The sequence below is a fragment of the Chlorocebus sabaeus genome, chromosome 4 (genome assembly GCF_047675955.1).
Source record: "Chlorocebus sabaeus isolate Y175 chromosome 4, mChlSab1.0.hap1, whole genome shotgun sequence".
Classification (NCBI taxonomy): Eukaryota; Metazoa; Chordata; class Mammalia; order Primates; family Cercopithecidae; genus Chlorocebus; species Chlorocebus sabaeus.
The window spans coordinates 74676191-74689530 of NC_132907.1; the positions used below are offsets into that span (position 1 = coordinate 74676191).

Genomic DNA, 13340 nt, shown 5'->3' on the forward strand with positions numbered 1-13340 from the left:
GAGGACTCAATAGTTCAGAGTTTTGCATTTTGTTTTTTTTGGTGTATTGAATTAACTTCATCGTGTTTTTAAATTTCTCCCACTTTATAAAATTATGTTATTCAATAACCAGAAGATGTTCGGTGGCATTCGATCAGTTTCTGTCAAATAATATGGTTTAATTCACAAGGTGGATAATTAAGAGAAAAAATGTGATGAGAAATCCCCACACAAATAATTTTTGAATAACTTTTACCTTTTTTTATTTAGAAAAAAAAAAGAAAGAAGAAACAGGACTATAGATTGAGATTGTCTTTTTTTCTGGGAAAATTTTCCCTGAAGAGAAAGTGGGTTCCCCTTAATGCCTTTATTGGAATATCAACTATTCTGTGGATCTCACTCTTTCTTGCTCACTGAGCTAAAAACTTCTTGAGGACAATGGCCCCTGTTTGATTCACCTTAGCACATCACTTGATACATAGTGGGGATGCAATTAATTCTTTCTTCCATTCAGTTACATTGAATTGGATTTTAGCTGAGAATACACATGAGAACATATTGATACAGGCCAGAACTATGGCTGAATAAAGGTATAGAAATGACAGGGCTTAGGTGGGAGAAATGAGAGATAGTCAGGGATACAAATCTAGCAAAAAATCAAGACAGACTTCAGAAAGCCATGCAGTCATTTGAGAAAATATTAACTGGAAATATCTAGAAAACTTGATGAAATGGCCTAGTAATTACAGCTAAATTAAGGACAGAATTTAGCAAGAATGATTACAAGGAAAGTCAAATTCTTATGCAGAATGAAAAGCAAGCAAAGCTTTGAGACTTCATGGAAATGAGATTTTACCTTATTTTTCTGTTGACTTTTAATATACTGAAAAAGAGTGATAAAACATTCTGACGTTTTCACATAACTGGCTCAAATAAAACCCATAACCTTTTAAAAGATAATAACTGTATATATACACACATATATAGTTATAAAGATATATATGCATATATGTGTGTGTGTGTATATACACACACACATATATACGAAGAAATAGAATCCAACTTAATCAGTTAAAACTATGAAAGATGCGTAAACAGAACTAAGTCATTGCAGCATAGTTTCCTTCTCTACCTTCCCACAAGTGACTCATGCCTTGGTTATATTCTTCCCTAACTTTATACATATTTATGTTAATAAATATGAATACAGCATATATGGAGTTTTTGTTATTTATAAATTTTAGCAAAATAGAATCTTACATTGTGCATTATATCATACTATGGCACAATGTGATTTTCTCAGTTACCAATAAGTTATGGGTAGTTCTTCAGAGCTAACACATTTATATTATTATTTTAGTAATCATTTATATTTCCTTAAGTATTTGCCCTCCAGTCAGATCTTTACATTCTTTTTTGTCTCTCAAATAATCAACAATGATTATTCCTATATAACCCTCCTTGCATATATGTACTGTATTTTTTTTTTTTTTTTTTTTTTTTGAGACAAAGTCTTGCTCTGTTGCCCATGCTGGAGTGCAGTGGCACAATCTCGTCTCACGGCAACCTCCACCTCCTGGGTTCAAGCAATTTCTCCTGTCTCAGCCTCCCAAGTAGCTGGGATTACAGGCATCTGCCACCACACCCGGCTAAGTTTTTTTTTTTTTTTTTTTTGTATTTTTAGTAGACACGAGGTTTCATCATTTTGGTCAGGCTGGTCTCTAACTCTTGAGCTCAGGTGATACACTCGCCTCAGCCTCCCAAAGTGTTGGGATTACAGGTGTGAGCCACCGTGCTCAGCCTCATGTGCTATATACTTACTTCATTCCAGGACACTAATATACTTTTGTTTTCCATCTATTTCCTGGTTGCACTTTCTCAATATTTCTGTGATCTCCCTGACTTTTTAACTTTGAGGTATTACAGGCTTCTAAACTAAATTCTCTTCTCACCTATTCTTATTTTAGCGTTCAGTTCATCCAGTTTCATTGCTCTAAATGCCATCTTTGTGTCGATGTTCTCTAAGTTCATAAGGCCAATAAAACGTCTCTTGTGAACTTCAGACTGCGTATACAAATTACTTCTCTATGTATCTGCTGAGACTTTCAACAAAATATATCCCATTTAGCATGCCTCAAATTGAGTTCTTGATCACTTTTAAATTTCCTATACCTTGATTCTTCCTCATTTCAGTTGATTGTAACTTCAATTATGTAGTAACTATGTCCAAACACCAAACATTTGTGCTTGACTTCTCATTTGTCTACCTCATATCTACCCTTCGAGAAGCCTTTGCTTGTGCTACTTTCAAAATATATTTCTGATTGGACAATTTCTTATTCCTTTCATGAATACCACCCTGGGCCATGCTCCCATAGAAAATCTTCTATTCACTGCTGTTGAATTATCTCATTTCTTATTATACATTAAGTTCTAGGGTACATGTGCACAACGTGCAGGTTTGTCACATATGTATACGTGTGCCATGTTGGTTTGCTGCACCCGTTAACTCATCATTTACATTAGGTATTTCTCCTAATACTATCCCTCCCCTATCCCCCCACCCCATGACAGGCCCTGGTGTGTGATGTTCCCTGCCCTGTGTCCAAGTGTTCACATTGTTCAATTCCCACCTATGAGTGAGAACATGCGGTGTTTGGTTTTCTGTTCTTGCGATAACTTGCTCAGAACGATGGTTTCCAGCTTCATCCATGTCACTACAAAGGATATGAACTCATCAATTTTTATGGCTGTATAGTATTCCATGGTATATATGTGCTACATTTTCTTAATCCAATCTATCACTGATGGACATTTGGGTTGGTTCCAAGTCGTTTCTCTTGTGAATAGTGCTGCAATAAACATACATTGCATGTGTCTTTATAGGATTTATAATCCTATAAATCCTGTAAATACCAAAGGATTTATAATCCTTTGAGTATATACCCAGTAATGGGATCCCTGGGTCATATGTTATTTCTAGTTCTAGATCCTTTAGGAATTACCACACCATCTTCCACAATGGTTGAACTAGGTTACAGTCCCACCAACAGTGTAAAAGTGTTCCTATTTCTCCACATCCTCTCCAGCACCTGTTGATTCCTGACTTTTTAATGATCACCATTCTAACTGGTATGAGATGGTATCTCATTGTGGTTTGGATTTGCATTTCTATGATGACCAGTGATGATGAGCATTTTGTCATATGTCTGTTGGCTGCACAAATGTCTTCATTTGAGAAGTGTCTGTTTATATACTTTGCCCACTTTTTGATGGGGTTGATTTATTCTTGTAAATTTATTTAAGTTCTTTGTAGATTCTGTATATTAGCCCTTTGTCAGATGGGTAGATTGCAAAAATTTTCTCCCATTCTGTAGGTTGCCTGTTCATTCTGATGGTAGTTTCTTTTGCTGTGCAGAAGTTCTTTAGTTTAATTAGATCCCCTTTGTCAATTTTGGCTTTTGTTGCCATTGCTTTTGGTGTTTTAGTCATGCAGTCCTTGCCTATGCCTATGTCCTGAATGGCATTGCCTAGATTTTCTTCTAGGGTTTTTATGGGTTTAGGTCTAACATTTAAGTCTTTAATCAATCTTGAATTAATTTTTGTATAAGGTGTACGGAAGGCATCCAGTTTCAGCTTTCTACTTATGGCTAGCCAGTTTTCCCAGCATCTTTTATTAAATAGGGACTCCTTTCCCCATTTCTTGTTTTTGTCAGGTTGGTCAAAGATCCAGATGGTTGTAGATGTGTGGTGTTATTTCTGAGGGCTCTGTTCTGTTCCATTGGTCTATATCTCTGTTTTGGTACCAGTAACCAAAGTTACGTTTCCCATCATCCTGAATTGATAGAATGGTGGAATGGCCTTTTGAAGTCACAATTACAACACCAACTAGGTGACAATACTTTGCAGGACTGAGGCAAAGTTATCCAGAAGGCTGTGTATGCTCTGAATCAGCGTCTGATATAGTGTACTGTTTCTGCCATAGCCAGGATTCATGGGTCCAGGAATCAAGGGGTAAAAGTGGAAGTGGCACCCACACCATCACCTCTAGTGATCCACTAGCAAAATATTTGCTTCCTGTTACTGTGATACTACATTCTGCTGACCTAGAGGCCTTAGTTCCAGAGGGAGGAACACTGCCACCAGGAGACATAGCAACAATTCCATTGAACTAGAAGTTAAGATTGTCACCTGCACACTTTGGGCTCCTCCTACCTTTAAGCTAACAAGCTAAGAAGGGAGTTACAGTATTGGCTGGGGTGATTGACCCAGACTATCAGATGAAATAAGTCCACTACTCCACAACAGAGGTAAAGAACAGTATGCATGGAATACAGGAGATCCATTTGGGTGTCTCAGTATAACCATTCCCTGTGATTAAGGTCAATGGAAACTACAACAGCCCAATCCAGGCAGGACTACAAATGGTCCAGACCCCTCAAGAGTCAAGGTTTGGGTCACTCCACCAGGAAAATATCACGACCTGCTGAGGTGCTTGCTGAAGGCAAAGAAATACAGAATAGGCAGTAGAAGAAGGTAGTCAGCTGTGACCACGTGACCAGCTGCAGAAATGGGGACTGTGATTGTCATGAGTATTTCCTCCTTCTTTTGCTAAAAATATGTTTGTACATGTATACACTTGTATGAAGAAAATATCTGTATTTTATTTCCTTTTCCTTTATCATCTGACATAAGATTTATTGACTTCATGCAGCATTTAAGTGTTGTTAACTTACGTAATAGTGTTTGGGTTGGGGGTTGGTGTGTTTCCGGTTGTACAAAGGATAGTTGTATTATGTTAGGTGTAATTATGATTTTATTATTGTCTTTATTTGAAGATTGTGTATGATCTCAGGAGATGTGTGTGGGTTCAACTTGACAAGGGGTGGACTTGTGATGGTTAATATTCAGTGTCAACTTGAATGGATTGAAGGCTAGAAAGTATTGACCCTGGATGTGTCTGTGAGGGTATTGCCAAGGGAGATTAACATGTGAATCAGAGGGCTAGGGAATGCAGATCCACCCTTAACCTTGTGGGCACCATGTAATCAGCTGCCAGCAAATATAAATCAGGCAGAAAAATGTGAAAAGGGGAGACTCGCCTAATCTCCCAGACTACATCTTTCTCCCTTGCTGGATGCTTCCTGCCCTGGAACCTTGGACTCCAAGTTCTTCAGTTTTGGGACTTGGACTGGCTTTCCTTGCTCCTTAGCTTGCAGACAGCCTATTTTCTGATGTTGTGATCATGTGAGTTAATACTTAATAAACTCCACTTTATATTTATATAAACTCCCCTTTATATTTATATAATATATAATATATATTGTATCTTTATAACATCTATTATATAAATATATATTTATATATTTATTATATACATTTATATTTATTTATATAGTATATTTTGATTAATATATATTTATATTAATTAATATGTACCCCATTAGTTCTGTCCCTCTAGAGAACACTGACTAACACAGTAGCCTTGAATGAGCTTTTGTATTTCTGTGGTGTCAGTTGTAATATCTCCCATTTCATTTCTTACCAAGGTTATTTGGATTTTCTCTCTCCTTTTCTTGGTTAATCTTGCTAATGGTCTATCAATTTTATTTATTTCTTCAAAGAAGCAGCTTTTTATTTCTTTTTGTTTGTTTGTTTGTTTTTGTTTGTTTTTATTTCATTTAGTTCTGCTATGATCTTGGCTGTTTCCTTTCTTCTCTTTCTTCTGCTGGGTTCGGGTTTGGTTTGTTCTCATTCCTCTAGTTCCTTAAGGCATGACCATAGATTGTCAGTTTGTGCTCTTTCAGTCTTTTTGATGTAGGCATTTAGGGCTATGAAATTTCCTCTTAGCAGCACCTTTGCTGTATCCCAGAGGTTTTGATAGATTGTGTCGTGATCGTTATTCAGTTTGAATAATTTTTCAATTTCCATCCTTTCGTTTTTGACTCAGTGATCATTCAGGAGCAAGTTATTTAATTTCAATGTATTTGCATGGGTTTGAAGGTTCCTTTTGAAGTTGATTTCCAGTTTTATTTCACTGTGCTCTGAGAGAGTGCTTGATATAATTTCAATTTTCTTAAATTTATTGAGGCTTGTTTTGTGGCCTATCATATGGTCTTTCTTGGAGAAAGTTCCATGTACTGTTGAATAGAATGTGTATTCTGCATCTGTTGGATGGAATGTTCTGTATTTATCTGTTAAAGTCTATTTGTTCCAAGGAATAGTTTAAATCCAGTTTCCTTGTTGACTTTCTGTCTTGATGACCTGTCTAGTGCTGTCAGTGGGGTATTAAAGCCCCCCACTATTCTTGTCTGTGTCATTTCTTAGGTCTATTAGTAACTGTTTTGTCAATTTGGGAGCTCCAGTGTTAGGTGCGTGTATGTTTAAGATTGTGATATTTTCCTGTTGGACAAGGCCTTTTACCATTATATAATGTCCCTCTTTGCCATTTTTAACTGCTGTTGCTTTTAAGTTTGTTTTTCTCTGATATAAGAATAGCTACTCCTGCTCACTTTTGGTGTCCATTTGCATGAAATGTCTTTTTTTTACCCCTTTACTTAAAGTTTATGTGAGTCTTTATGTTTTAGGTGAGTCTCTTGAAGGCAGCAGATACTTTGTTGGTGAATTCTTAGTCATTCTGCAGTTCTGTATCTTTTAAGTGGAACATTTAGGCAATTTACATTCAATGTTAATATTGAGATGTGAGGTACCATTCCATTCATAATGCTATTTGTTGCCTGTGTATCTTTTTTGTTCTTTTGCTTTGGTTTGGTTTTTGGTTTTTAAATTGTATTTTGTTTTATAGGTCCTGTGAGATTTGTGCTTTAAAGAGGTTCTGTTTTGATGTGTTTCAAGGATTTGTTTCAAGATTTAGAGCTCCTTTTAAGAGTTCTTGTAGTGGTGGCTTGGTAGTGATGAATTCTCTCAGCATTTGTTTTTATGAAAAAAAAAAAACTGTATCTTTCCTTCATATATGATGCTTAGTTTCACTGGATACAAAATTCTTGGCTGATCATTGTTTTGTTTGAGGAAGTTGAAGATAAGGCCCCAATTCCTTCTAGCTTGTAGGGTTTCTGCTGAGAAATCTGCTGTTAATCTGGTAGATTTGCCTTTGTAGGATACTTGGTGCTTTTGTCTCATAGCTCTTTAGACTCTTTCCTTTGTCTTAACTTTAGATAACCTATGCATTGGCATAACACATAACAATGTGCCTAGGTGATGATCTTTTGGTGATCATCCCAGGTGTTCTTTACACTTATTGCATTTGGACGTCTAGGTCTCCAGCAAAGCCAGGGAGTATTTCCTCATTTTTTTCCCCCAAATATGTTTTCCAAACTTTTAGATTTCTCTTCTTCCTCAAGAACACTGATTATTCTTAGGTTTGGTCATTTAACATAATCCCTGACTACTCTGAGGCTTTATTCATATTTTCGTATTCTTTTTTCTGTCTTTGTTGGATTGTGTTAATTTGAAGACCTTGTTGGAATTTCTTTCTTCTACTTATTGAATTCTATTGCTAAGACTTTCCAGAGAATTTTGCATTTCTATCTGTGTCCAATGTTTCCTGAAGTTTTTATTGTTTTTATTTATGCTATCTATTTCATTGACTCTTTCTCCCTTACTTCCTGTATCTTTTTTTTTTTTTTTTTTTTCCCTTGCATTGGGCTCACCTTTATTTGGGGCCTCCCTGATTAGATTACTAACTAACCTCCTGAATTCCTTTTCAGGTAAATCAGGGATTTCTTCTTGGTTTGCATCCATTGCTGGTGAGCTAGTGTGATGTTTTGAGGTGTTAAAGAGCCTTGTTTTGTCATATTACCAAAGTTGGTTTTCTGGTTTGTTCTCATTTGGGTAGGGCTATGTCAGAGGGAAGGTCTAGGGCTGAAGGCTGTGGTTCAGATTCTTTCATCCTATGGGTTGTTTCCTTGACGTAGTGCCCTACCCCTTTTCCTATGGATGTGGCTTCCTGAGAGCTGAGATGTAGGGATCGTTGTCTCTTCTGGGTCTAGTCACCCAACAAGTCTACCAGGCTCTGGGCTACTACTGGGTGTTGTCCGCACAGAGTCCTGTGATGTGAACCATCTGTGGGTCTCTCAGCCGTGGATACCAGCACCTGTTCTAGTGGAGGTGGCAAGGGGGTGAAGTGGACCCTGTGAATGTTCTTAACATTGGTGGTTTAATGCTCTTTTTTGTGTGCTGGTTGGCCTCCTGCCAGGAGATGGTGCTTTCCAGAGAGCACCAGCTGTGGTAGTATGGAGAGGAACCCATGGTGGGTGGAGCCCTACAACTCCCAAAAGTATATGCCCTTTGTCTTCAGTTACCAGGATGGGTAGGGAAGTACCACTGAGTGGGGGCAGGGCTAGGCGTGTCTGAGCTCAGACTTTTCTTGAGCGGGTCTTGCTGCCGCTGCTGTGGGGGATGAGGGCAAGATTTCCAGGTCAATGGAGTTATGCACCTAGGAGGATTATGGCTGCCTCTGCCGAGTTGTGCAGGTTGTCAAGAAAGTAGGGGAGAGCCAGGAGTTACAGGCTTCACCCAGCTCCCACACAATCTGAAGTGCTGGCCTCACTCCTACCATGGCCCCATAATAGCACAGAGTCTGTTTCTAGGCAATGGGCAAGCAGGCCTGAGAACTTACTCCTGGCTAACCCGCTTCCCAGCTGCAAAAGAAAGTAGGGCTTTAGTGCTTCCCCAGCCCGTGGATTCTACCTGCAGGATTTGCATCCTCCCCTTAGTCCAAGCAGGAATGGACACTGCTTCCTCTACCTCTGTATTTTGCTTGGCTTTCTAAATTCGCACAGTTCCAGGTGAGATCAGAAATCTTCTCCCATAAACTAGACCTTCAGTTTCCCCAGCGGGGGTGTGTATTCAGGGGTGAAGGATCTCCCTTTCCCTCTTTCACAGCCTGGACACTTACAGAATTTGGGCTGTCTTGGGGGCCCTGCAGGAGCAATCTGCTTCCTTCAGAGGGTCTGTGGGTACTTTCAGGATTCCCAATATTCCTGCAGTCATTCTGGGGCAAAATTCACGATGCGAGCCTCCACATCCTGCTCTGTCCATCTGAGTTATAGCTGCAATCTAGTCCTGGCTCCCATCCACCTTGATGGATTAAATTTTTGAAAATAAAACTTTATTTAACTGTTTAACATAACTTTTTACACATTTATTGGTGTTTAAATAAAAATTATGGTTAATGCATGTCCCTTTTTCACAGAGACTGATATATTATCAGTTAGCATGAGATTGTAACTGCTTAATGTGTTTTATTTCACATCAGTTACTTATTAAGATTTCAATTGATTGTTGTTTCATTTGCTTATACTTTAAGAATATAATACCTTCTGGAATGAAGGATACATAATACCTCTCAATGACATGTATCCCCCATGTTTTCACATTTCTTTCATATTGTGTCACATAATTTTATGCAAGTTTTGGAGATAATGATCAATCATAGTGGAATTACTGTATTTCTGCCTTTATTTTTGGCTTCCACTGAAATATTATAAATATGTTTTCTACTTATAAACAAGTGTATAAATTATGTAGCCCAAAATATTACAGTTTTAAGTCAATGACCTATCTTTTTAAAATAGCTTAAAGTCCTAATTAAACTCAACTTTCTAAATGAATGGCTCCACCACCATCTTCTTAACCTTTTAAAGTTATTCTTCCCCAGGGGATAGAATATGATTGTATTGAGCAACTTTGCATTAGAGTGAAAGCTATACATTTTCAGGTCCTGATCCTAATGTAGTCCAGGGTGAATAAATAGTTTTCTAGAGTGAACTCATGTGAGTCACATTGACTTTCTAAGTGCCATAGGTTACTACTTAATGCTAAGAAAGTGAGTTTATTAAAGTAATGCTAGAGATTACTAGCATTTTGCTTCACTAGAGTGACTGCATTTTCTTTTTTTTTTTTTACCCCTCATTCCTTTGCTGTTCTCTAAAGAGCAGTTAATTAACCCTACTTTATTATGTGATGAGATACCCAAAGACTATCTGTTCTTGCTTTAGCACAATAAAATGTCTGTCTTTCAGCATGAAAATACAGCCTAGTTTGCAAAATCCCATGGCTCTAAAAGTATAAATAAGGTGTTACATTCAGACCCTGCTACTTGGTATTACTAAACTGATTAAAAAAAAAAAAAAAAAAAAGAACTCCACTGTATATGACTGAAATCAAATTTATCTTCCAAATATCTTTTCTTATTTCACTGTAAAAAAATCATGGACATCTCTCTTAAGTAGTATAGTGACTAGCTAAGCTTGTAACCTATATTTAACTGGTTACTGAGTCACTACCATGTGTATATATGGAGTATTTCTAATTTCCATGCTCTTTTCCAAATTATTTCATTTGATGTCTCATTGGTGACCCCACTCAGAGATGACATATTTCTATCATCATAATATTCCTAACCAGATTATCTCTATTCAAGAGCTTTTTCTCCATTTCTCAAGTTTTCTATGTCTGCAACTACCCTTACTATTCACATATTTCATTCATTCATCATTTTTTGGCTTCCAAAAATTAATAAAATACTTCTCTAGAGTGTTAAAACTCATTTATTAAAAATTTCAAGACAAAATAGTCAAGGTTGGGCCGGGCGCGGTGGCTCAAGCCTGTAATCCCAGCACTTTGGGAGGCCGAGTCAGGCGGATCACGAGGTCAGGAGATCGAGACCATCCTGGCTAACCCGGTGAAACCCCGTCTCTACTAAAAAATACAAAAAACTAGCCGGGCGAGGTGGCAGGCACCTGTAGTCCCAGCTACTTGGGAGGCTGAGGCAGGAGAATGGCATAAACCCGGGAGGCGGAGCTTGCAGTGAGCTGAGATCCGGCCACGGCACTCCAGCCTGGGCGACAGAGCCGAGACTCCGTCTCAAAAAAAAAAAAAAAAAAAAAAATAGTCAAGGTTTCTTTCAGGCTGCATTCCTGTTGCAAAGTGTATGTTACAAACAGAACTGAGATTTGAGAATAGATGGGGTGGAGGAGAGGGAATCTTGAGAGTAAACCACTTTGCTACTTCACAAGTGGTTATCATCATAATCATATAAAGTATTAGTCAATCTACTAAATAACTACTACAATGGTTTCCCATTAGTGTTACATGGGAATGTGATTATTTCAAGATTTAACCAGGGTATTGGGGTCCGTGCCGGGGGTGGTGGAGAATGAACAGACACAAAAGACAAAGACAAACAGAGAACATGGTGGCCGCACTCAGAGCCTCCGCCTCACTTTATTTATACTCCATAAACCCCACATCAGCAGAAAGAACGCAATGCAAAACAAACTTTCTTTTCCCAGATGTAACCTTCTACTCAGTTCCTTGTCTCTATGCTCTTCCTTATCTGCCCGCCTTCTTGGCGCCTATGGGAGTTCATTAAAAGTTCAATTGGAGATACTGTCCTTGAGCCCTATCTATTCTCAGCATACTGTTTTCAAAGGCCCCTGCACCAGGCTGGCCAAGAAACTAAAATTTCATTAATAAAATGATCATCTACATTATTTAAAAACTCATGCTAAATATTCTCAGAAAGCAATGTAATCTAAATACATTTCCATGATATTTTGGTGTAAGTTTCATAATATTTGGTATAAGGTTATCCAACAATATAAATATTATTGAATTATAATTCACTGATCTTATTGCAATAGAGGTTCAAATTAGTCATGTCTTCAGAAGCATTTATGCTGTTTATTAGGTATTATAAAAAATTTATTAATTATAGAAAGTGTATGTGAATTATGATAATGGTACACATGTGGAGTCATATTCAAGTCTTAAAACTGATAGCCCTAAAATTACTGAAATTTTTATTTTATATCTGAATTACTAGAATTTATATAGAGTGTATAGTATATATATTTTAATAGATGCTGTAGTTTAAGAACTTTACTATTTCTCTTATATACTTAAGCCTATTCTTCTTTAAATATACTTAAGTGTCTGTAATACGAACCTAACTGTACACTTAGTATAATTTTATATTACTACATTTTGTTAGTAATAAAAAGACTAGGTGATATCAAATAAAGTTCGCTAAAAATGTTTTTCATGTATATACACACACACACACACACACACACACACACACATACATATCCTGAAGATGAATGCCAATTTTCATCATTGTTAAACTTTTAGAAATTGTTAAAAGGCATAACACATTATGCAGAAATGTTTTATATAGTTATAAGTACAAAATATAGATTTATAATTTATATATAACAACATAATAATTACCAAACTATCTCACCTTTTATAGTTTAATGACAAGTATTCTAGAAAAGGTTTTAAAAACATTTGCTAAATGAATTTGTTGATTTACTTTGCTCCGTTTTAGTCACAGATTGATGTGAAGTTAGAGAATATGAAATAGGTTGCTCTACTGATAATTTGTGGGTGTCTGCTTCATGAAAGATGAATCTTTTCTTCTAGTAACTAAAATGATATGTTAAGAGACATAAATAAATAAACACATTTTCATACATGGATACAATTGTATCACCCAATTCATTCTGCGTTCTTCTTTTAGTATCCAGTTTACTAATGAAGTGTGAATCTTTGAAAGCTGTGTATTTTTGCTCATTTTTATACAAGATCTAAATAAGCATTTTTAAATGGTTTCATTTGTTGAATCTTACTCTGTGATTCCTGTCAAAATTTTGCCCTGGTAATTTTGTACATGTTTTCAAGAAAGAAGCAAAATTATTCCCATACTATCATTTATGTTTCAGTTGCCCTAATTTTCCCAGAAAAAGTCTTTTTTCTCATATTGCATTGTCTTTTTCTGTATTTTGTCTTTTCCAAATGTCTTCTGAGAGTTCAGAGACTTTAAAACTCAAAAATGTTCATGTTACTATGGCAAGAAAACTGAAATGCTATGTGAACAAGGTTGTGTTTTTTCAATGTTTCTACGTGTCAGAAATGAGAAAAAGGTAAGTCATTGAGGTTATGTGACCAAAAGGGTTTAATATAAAGGATAACTGTTCAGACCTCTTGGGAGAAACAATCCTTAAAAATATATTTGTGAACTGAGGAAATACTGCTGTTATTTCTAGCTAGAAATATAGCACTGGCACTCATGGAACTATTTAAGTGAATTTGGTGTTATAGCACAATCTTTAGCAAAAACTACATGCAGTTTAAATGACAACAAAGTGTATTATCTTAATATTTAAGGTATTTTTCTTATTGAATATCTCTTCTCTAATTTATTGTTACTTTAATAATATCTATTCAAATATATTTGATAATTTTAATTTTAGTAAGTGTAGATTTGTTACTATATTTCAGTTAATTAAAATGAGGGCCTATTTATCAACTAAATATCAACTACTATTTAAATT

The 13340-nt window shown here is 36.5% G+C and overlaps 1 protein-coding gene across 7 annotated transcripts in view; it reads left to right on the top strand.

Annotated features, from left to right (window-relative positions):
- Positions 1-13340, top strand: part of CDH18 (cadherin 18) — a 1112094-nt gene that overhangs the window by 825812 nt on the left and 272942 nt on the right. The window lies entirely within an intron of this gene.